Consider the following 8,406-nt stretch of genomic DNA (forward strand, 5'->3'; position numbering starts at 1 on the left):
GAATAAGGTAACGAAATTTTCCAAATTTGTTTTCAATTTATATTCGTGCCTTAAACAGTTTATGTGGTTGTACATGAAGTTTGAGTTCCATTTGACAAAGGTTAACTCAACAACGGAGATTCAACTACACTATGCCCCCGATGAGCGAAGGTTTGTTTTAAATGAAAAAGGTAAAATCGACCCTTATTCTTCTGCTTATCGAGGTAAGATGCTTGAAACCTTTGAAACACTTTTGTACTCCTCGGATAGTGATAAAGATCGTGTTGATGAACACTTAGATCGAAACGTGCTTGACTGTCCTATTTTATTTATTGATGATCTATCTGTTTTGATGGTTGATAAAAAGATTCTTGTTTTTGATAATGCATGTGTGAGTGAATCTATAGACCGTCGATTAATGCATGGTATGATTATGCAACTCTGTGAACCATGTGAATCTTTTCAAATACCTACTTGTGACGATTATGTTTACCATTTGATTTATTACTCGCAATTTATTCATGGTTTGTGGGAACAATGTGAGACGACTGAATGCCTTAAAACATGTCCATCTTTGTTTCAAATATTTGACGAGGCAGTGGTGAGTAAATTAGATTGTTTGCATGGTAATCTGAATCTGTCCATTCACATGCGTTATACCTGTTCTATTATGCTTATGATTGGACTACAAGCTTATTTCCGTTGCTATTTACTATCTCATGGCTATTCTTCTCAGTGGACTCAATTGCCATTAGTCCCGTTCGATAGAGGAAAGTCGAGTTCATTTGATTTTTCAGATTCGAGGACGAATCTTTTTGAGGAAGGGGGAATGATACGAGTCACAAAAGCCCAAATTCTTGAAGGCGAGGCCCAATAAGCAAATTCCCAGCCCAATCAAGAAATCCATCCATACTTAGTTGAAAATCAGGCCAAATTGTCAAAGTGGCCCAAGTTGTAAAGTTTTATTTTTATTTTTATTTATTTATTTATTTATTTACTTAGTTTAAATTTTTATGTCAATATTCAATCCAAGAGTCCCAGATAAAATGACCTTTGACCGAATTTCCATATTAAAATAATTAGGAGTTTTTTTTATTTTAGTTTTCTAATTAGATTAGGACTAGTTATAAGGCCTATTTAAAGGCATGGCTGTCCACCTTGTTAAACACTTAACATTACAATTACATTGAAAATTTCAGATTTGATTTGAGTGAAAATTCTCTTTGAGTTCTTCAAGGATTTTCTCTTGAGTTTTCTTTAGAAGTTGTTTTAACAATCTTTTTGATTGTGGGAGCCATCTTCAACCTTCTTCTTGCCATTGATATTCTTTGGAGGGGAGATTAGAGCCGTTTGAAGGGAGTTGTGAGATCTTTCGAGATTTCAAGGCTTCTTAGGACTTATCTTTTAATTTCTTACTGTCAATTCTTTCTTTATTTCTACTTGTGCTGAATTATTATCTAATCTATTTTCTGTTCTTATTGTGTTTTCAGCCTTTTTCTATCTTAAGGAATCAGCCCAAAAATCCCCAATTTCTAGGGTTTTTCCATACTCTTTTTGGGTGAAATTAGATTGTCGAAATTTGGGGAAAACTATCTTGGTGTTCAATTGGGCAGAATCACAATCTCCTTGAGGATTTCAAGAACCCTAACACTTATTTCTATTCTCAATTTGATTCTTTGCTGATTTGGGAATTTTATTTCAGATCTGGAAATTCAAAGTTCTAATCTTTTAATTTTTCTGTTTCGTTTCGGATCTGATTGTTTAGGGTTTTCGTAGGAGTTTCCCGTGACTTGGCAACTCGATCTTGGTCCGCGCGCAACCCCGTATCAGGTTCTATTTTATAATTTCACCCCTTTTTGTTATTGAACAAAAATTAACTAAAATTGTCGGGTTCTATCTTAAGTTTGGGCTTTCTAGAGGCCCACTAACATAATTAAACCTATGCCAACATTCACAGGATTCCCAAAAATTGGGGCGTTACAGCAAAAGTTGCTGCTGAAGGCTCCACACAAGTTCCTGAAGTCTCTGAATGTTCTTCTCTTGTGATAAGATGATCTGCAACAAGTGAAATATTAGAAGTTAATCACAAGTAGAATAGCCGGCAAAAGATATGTATCATGCCAAAAACATAACTTCATTATAATTTGCCTTTTCCCAATAGCATATTGTAAAGGAAATAGCAATGTTCATTCATGGATAAGTGAATATGTGCACTAGAACACCATAATTAGTTTCAAAATGAAATCAAGACTATCCAACATATGCCACAATAGATAAAAGAAAGAATTTTATCAACAAAAATGGAACGTGCTATGTCACATTGTTCATAAAAAAGATTTTGTCTTCTTATATTTAATAAATAAACGAACCATGGATAGAAAGTTTTAAGCATGCAAATATTTTATTTTTAGTACAAGCAAGCAATTATGTTATAGGGACCAAACCCTGTACCTTGTGCCAATCAAATTGAAACCAGCTAACCATGCGAATAGCAAATTCATCCAAAGTTTCAAATCCAAATGAATCACTGTAATAGAAAGAGCACTGAGGAATATTCAAAGTCAAAAAAAACAAAAACAGAAAGTATAAATTAGATTTAAAGGCTATAAATAGCGTAGTGGTGATGGTGGTGGTCTCAAGCATTAGTTGATTCTATTCACTATTTTTCAGCAACAAAATACCAATCAAATTAATGAATAAGCATGCATGATCCAAGTCCAACATTGAATTTAATTAATGCTCAACTTCAAGTTTTAAAATATTGGGTATTTGAAGTTGTAAATCTTAGTAAGTACTTGAATACAAATTCTAGGTTTTATTTAATAAAAATTATTTTCTTCATTTCAAACATAATATAAGGTAATTTATCAAATCTATAATTAAATTTCAAGAATTTCTTGATTAGACTGATTCAGATCCTAATAAACAAGTGTACGGGCAATTCATGGGCATTTTTCATTCGTGTCAAGCATACAAATAGCAACTAATACCCAAAGTTTCAAACCAAAATTAATTACTGTAATAGAAAGAACACTGAAACACTGCTGATAAAATGGTTTTATGAAATTATCTACTATTGGAATATTCAAAGTCAAAAAACTAAGAAATTGGAAGTATAAATTAGATTTGAAGGCTGGAAACTGCATGGTGATGGCGGTAGTTTAAAGCATCTATTGATTCTACTATACCAATCAAATTAATGGATAACATGCATGATCCAAGTCCAATACTGAACTTAGTTAATGCTCAAGCACAAGTTTTAAAATTTTGGGTATTTGAAGTTGAAAATCTTAGCAAATACTTAAATGCAAATTCTGGGTTTTATTTAATTAAAATGAAAATGACTAGATATAAATAATTAGAGTAAGTTAAGAAGCTTACCAGTACTTTTTATAGTCTTCTCATCTATATCACAATGAAAGTGATTCCAGCTATTTCACCTGCAAAAAATGATAAAATTAATCACCTTTTTATTTTTTTATAAAATAAAAAGTGAAAGAATTGATACCCCATTGGAGGGGTACGAACAACCCCATTGGCAATGAACATACCCATGAATTCTATGCTTGCTATGTCACACTATGAAGATGATAACAAAGATGATAACTTGAGATTGAAAGTTTTAGAAATGGAGAAGATACTTGAGGAAACTACGTAAGAACTGACACAGAAGAAGGCTGAATGGCAAACCTAATCAAGGAAAATGAGGAGATAATAAATCGTTGCAGATCAATGGCTGAAGATAAAGATGGACTGCAGAAGGAAATTCTGGAGGCAAAGAGAACTGTATATAGTCACTGGTCAAAACTACAATAATCAGCTAATAAACGAAGAAATGTATATAGTGCACTTGTCAAAACTACGGGCTTTTCTTGTAACAAACAAACCCATTTACTTAAATAAAGACTCACTAACTCAAAACATAACCAAAGATTCCTATCACTAAAATCACCACCAACAATTTGCCTCATTAAATACACTAACAAACTATCAATTCCTGTAGCAGAAACATCAATCATTTCTTTAGTAACCCAAATTAATTGTTCCTTTACCGAATCAACAAGCTTTCCATACAATTCATTAACAATTCCAACAAGTAAACTTAAAAACAGCTTATACCTATCAATGAAAATAGCATATAAGTGGTTAATATGAATTTTGGCGAAATAGGGTTCGATTAAAACACCATAGAGAATAGCTTGGTTAAATAGAGTGTATTCTTGGGGATCTGAGATAGTTAACGAAAGGGGGGGTTTTAATTTCGATAGAAGAAGGTCAAAAGCTTGCCTTAGAAAGAGTTATAGCTGATTGTGAGCTTCATAGGATAAGACTTTAATCAGTTGCAAAACCATTAAGAGTAGTTTTCATTAAGACAAAGCAAAAACTTAATACCTTGTCAGCGAACTGCTTCACTCGATTCAGCACCGATTTAACATCTGGGTGTTGGATCGTTAGCCATTTCCTCTCACACCGAAGTCAGATTTTCTCGAGAAAACTGAGGAATCTGGATTTCAAGCTTCATTTTTGTTGAGAGAAATTGAAACCGTTGACCTTGATTTCAACCGGAGCTTGAGGATGAATTTGTGGAGCCTAAGAGGAGTGAGAATCGATGAAATTCGCCGGTAGGTAAAATTTTGATGGCTTTTAATTTGAAATTGAATCTGGGTTCAGGCTTAGATAGGGTTGGTAAGGATGCTTCAGACGTGAAAAAGAGGGAGAAGGTTGAAGGAAATGGGAATCAGACGTGAAAAAAAAAAGAGAAGAAAATGCTCAGTTGTGAGAAAGAAATTAGAAGGGTAAAGTTGAAAAATTTTCACACTGAATTGGTATTCCGTAGGGGGGTGCTGAATTGTAAATGGCAGTTTTGCCTTGAATAAGGCTGTATGGAATAGGGTTGTAATAGCCCATTACAACCAACCAAACAATGGAGCAGGGATGAGACCACTGAATTCAGCTGTAATGGCTTAGCATTACAGCCAACCAAATATATTGTAAGAGTGTTCATACACCAATGATCAGTTCGTCTATGTTGTCTAAAGATGAGGGTGACCGTCTTGTTGATCCTACAGAGTATTGAAATCTTGCTGGTGCGTTTCAATATGTGCTATTAACTCAGCCTGGTGTTGCTTATGCTGTGAATCGTGTATGCAAGTGTATACATGCGCCTACTTCAGTTTATTTGATTGCTTTAAAAAGGATTTTACGGTATTTACGTGGGACTATTGATCATGGCCTGGTTTATCCTCCATTCGACAGACTATCTCTCGTCAGTTATGCTGATGTAAACTGGAGGTTGAATTTTGATGATCGCTGGTCTACAACAGGATATTGTGTATTTTGGCAATACGCCCATCTCGCGGTGTTCGAAAAAGCAACAAGTTGTTTCTTAATCAACAACAAAAACCAAATATTGAAGTCTTGATGCCACCATCAGTGATATTACATGGTTAGTCTCTCTGTCAACATAGTTACAAATTCACTCTGCTGACTCCCCTATTATTTGGTGTGACAATTCTAGTGTAGTAGAGGTTGCTGCAAATCCGATCTTACATTCCAAGTTTAAACATGTTGAACTTGACCTATTCTTTGTCCGTGAAAATGTAGCTAACAGTTCACTCATTTTGGTGAGGTTCTAGCTTGTGACCAAGTTGCTGACATTTTTACAAAACCATTGTCTATCTCTTTGTTTATTGGATTTCATAATTTACTTCGGGTCTTACCTATTGAGAAGCTGGGTGAATGTTAGAGTATGTGAATTGTAGAAGCCCATTTTTGCCCGGCCCATCATAAACCAAAAAACCATAGAAATAAGTTTAACAGTCTATTTACACAAAAAAGTCTAAATAACCCATGTTACATTCAACCCAAAAGGCCTAAAATTAACCTAAACCTTAATGGCCTTATAGGCCCAACACGTACTTCTATAGCTCGCTCGACGCTCTAGGGTTGGCTCTGCCCACTCCTTGCACGAAATGGAAGCCCTTGCTCATTGACCTTCCCCCTAACCTGCAAACAAACCAAAAGAAAAACAGAAACAGCAACACGCAAAGGCAGACATCAATAGAAACAAACAAAAAAGAACTAACAGTTGTATTAATCGGCTATAAAGCCACATGAAATTTTTTATTTTTGGGGGATTCTAATACAGAGAAATCAAATACAACAACAAAAGAATTTTGAAACAGATTCAAGAATCGAAAATGTGCCCTTTTTATTTTATTATTCGAAATAAAATAAATAAATAATAAACTTACCGTCGTTTTGCTTTCTCGTCGCTGTCAGAGGCTATCGCCGACTCTTAAAACCTCGTAACCCGTTGGGTTTCCGATGAGGGTCCGAAAGGGGAAACAGTGAGGCCGAAAACCCTTGTTTTTATTTTTCTCTTTCCATTTTCATTGTTTTTTGGTTAAAAAACACCCAAATCGGGTTTGAAAAGGGGAAAAGAGGTCTAAAGGGCCAATTTTGGTGCACCTTTGGCCACCGTCCACGGCAGGGCCATGATGGTGCAGCGACTGACCACCAGTGGCCTTCTTGGCTAATTTCTAGGTTTAGCCCAGAGAGAGAAAGGAGAATAGAGAGTTTTTTTTTTAAAGCTGAAAGAATTATTTTTTTGTTGAATTTTTTTTATTTATAAAGGGACCATACAACGTCGTTTTGGGCCCTAGTTTCAGGCGCCAAAACGGAGTCATTTTAGCATCTATCCGTGCGTGACCCCACCCGCTCCGGGGGGTCCGCGCGTTTTTGACCAATGGGCTATTTGCGCGAATAGCCCTTCCGCTTTTACAACGCGCTTCAAATTGGTCCTATTCACTTTTTATTCTCTTTTAATCTTGCCACACATTTTATTTTGCTTCAATTTGGTCTTTTTGGAACAATGCATTTTAGAGGGCAGGGAATATTTCCCATTTGGTCCCCTATATCATTCGTGCTGTAGAATGCCCATTTCGCCCTGGCCCTTAGAACTATTTATAACAAATAAATAAATCAAATAAAAAGCCCAAAATATATAAACCAGAAATAAAAATTAAAGTTCACAGTCCATAAATACAAACCCAAATATAAATTGAGGATAAATTTTAAAACCCATTTCACAAATAAAACTTTGGCCCAAATTAAAGTAAATAAACCTAACCCAAAATCCCATTACACCCAAAACCCCAACTTAAGACCTAGCCCAAAAGAAATACAATGCCCCAATGGTCCAATATCAAAATTGGCCTAAATGGCCCAGGCAAGTTGATGTTTCTAGAAACCCTAGGTCCCCCCATACTGCAGCTCCCACGAATGACCTTGCCACGTCCGCAGCCCTCTCCGTACGATGCCGAACCTACGAGAAGAAATCAAATAACAACAATACAGTAAATAACAAGAAAAATAACAATAAAATAGAGGGGAAAATAAAAAATTTGTAATTTCTTTTTTTTTATATTATTGCGGCTATATAAGGCCAATTGTAAACAAAATATTTTTTTTACACACGCATATTGGAATTCAAAGAAATCAAATCAACTTGGCAAAAGGTTGCGTTTATTTTTTTTTAATTTATCTTACTTTCATTGATTTTGAATGTGGTCTTGCTTGGTGATAGCAAAAATAAAAGGGTGTTGAAACCCTTTCGTTTTCAGAGATCTCTCATTCTTATTTTCAAAAGCAAAGCAGGATTTAAATTCGTTTTCGTCTAGTTTTTTTTTATTTTTTTCTTCTTTTTTCTTCTTTCACTTTTGTAAACATATGAAAATAGAGAAGAGAATGAGAGAGAGCACGCTTACCAAACCTTCATGTTCATAGTTGGAGTTCTCCGTTGGCAGATTCGGGCCATTGTTTGCGTACTGTCAGCCACCGGATATGGTGGTGGTCCGGCCGCAGCATGATATTTGGATGAAACCCTAGCTGAAAGGGTTAAGAACTTTGGGGTTTTCTAAAAGGGATTTGTAATGTTTAAAAAAAAGAAATAATATGAAGGTTTAAGAGCAAAATTTGAAATGGCACCGTTTAAAGGGGGAAGGGGTCCGCGGGTTGACCCAATCCATAGGCAGGATCCGCGCCTTTTCGCTTCAAATGGGTAATCTGTGCGCTAGTCCCTCCCTTTCGAGCCGACTTTTAATTAGGCCTTATTTATATTTTATTTTTTTTAATTTTTTTCCTGGAATTTGCGTGTCATTTCAACTTAGTCCACGCCTAAGCGTTTCATTTTGGAATTTGGTTCATTTTCATTTTTAGTCCTCTTTGGTTTGCGCGTGTTGTATTTTGGTCCTCCATGTTGTTTTAATAGTTTTATTTGTTTGTAAATTTTTCCTTTGATTTTATTTTTATTTCAATGGAGTATTTTTTTTATTTTTTCCCTTTCTTTTGTAATTCTTTTATTTTCTTTAAAAATTTATTTATTATTCATCTCTATCTTGAATTATTTTATTAATTTTGCATTGT

The 8,406-nt window shown here is 35.0% G+C and overlaps 1 long non-coding RNA gene across 8 annotated transcripts; it reads right to left on the minus strand.

The window, feature by feature from the left end:
• Nucleotides 1-939: 939 nt before the first annotated feature.
• LOC107912789 (uncharacterized) lies at nucleotides 940-8,061 on the minus strand. Of its 8 annotated transcripts, none has more exons than XR_001688290.2 (7): nucleotides 7,749-8,061; nucleotides 6,234-7,306; nucleotides 4,372-5,985; nucleotides 3,670-3,747; nucleotides 3,361-3,419; nucleotides 2,431-2,506; nucleotides 1,793-2,034 (listed from the first exon to the last, which is right to left on the minus strand). It is a non-coding gene; the product is annotated as an uncharacterized lncRNA (long non-coding RNA). The 8 variants fall into 8 exon arrangements; XR_001688293.2 differs by having other exon boundaries at nucleotides 2,431-2,523; XR_005901109.1 differs by having other exon boundaries at nucleotides 2,431-2,523; nucleotides 3,670-3,763.
• Between the last annotated feature and the right edge of the window lie 345 nt (nucleotides 8,062-8,406).

Source organism: Gossypium hirsutum, chromosome A09, assembly GCF_007990345.1.
Source record: "Gossypium hirsutum isolate 1008001.06 chromosome A09, Gossypium_hirsutum_v2.1, whole genome shotgun sequence".
Lineage (NCBI taxonomy): Eukaryota > Viridiplantae > Streptophyta > Magnoliopsida > Malvales > Malvaceae > Gossypium > Gossypium hirsutum.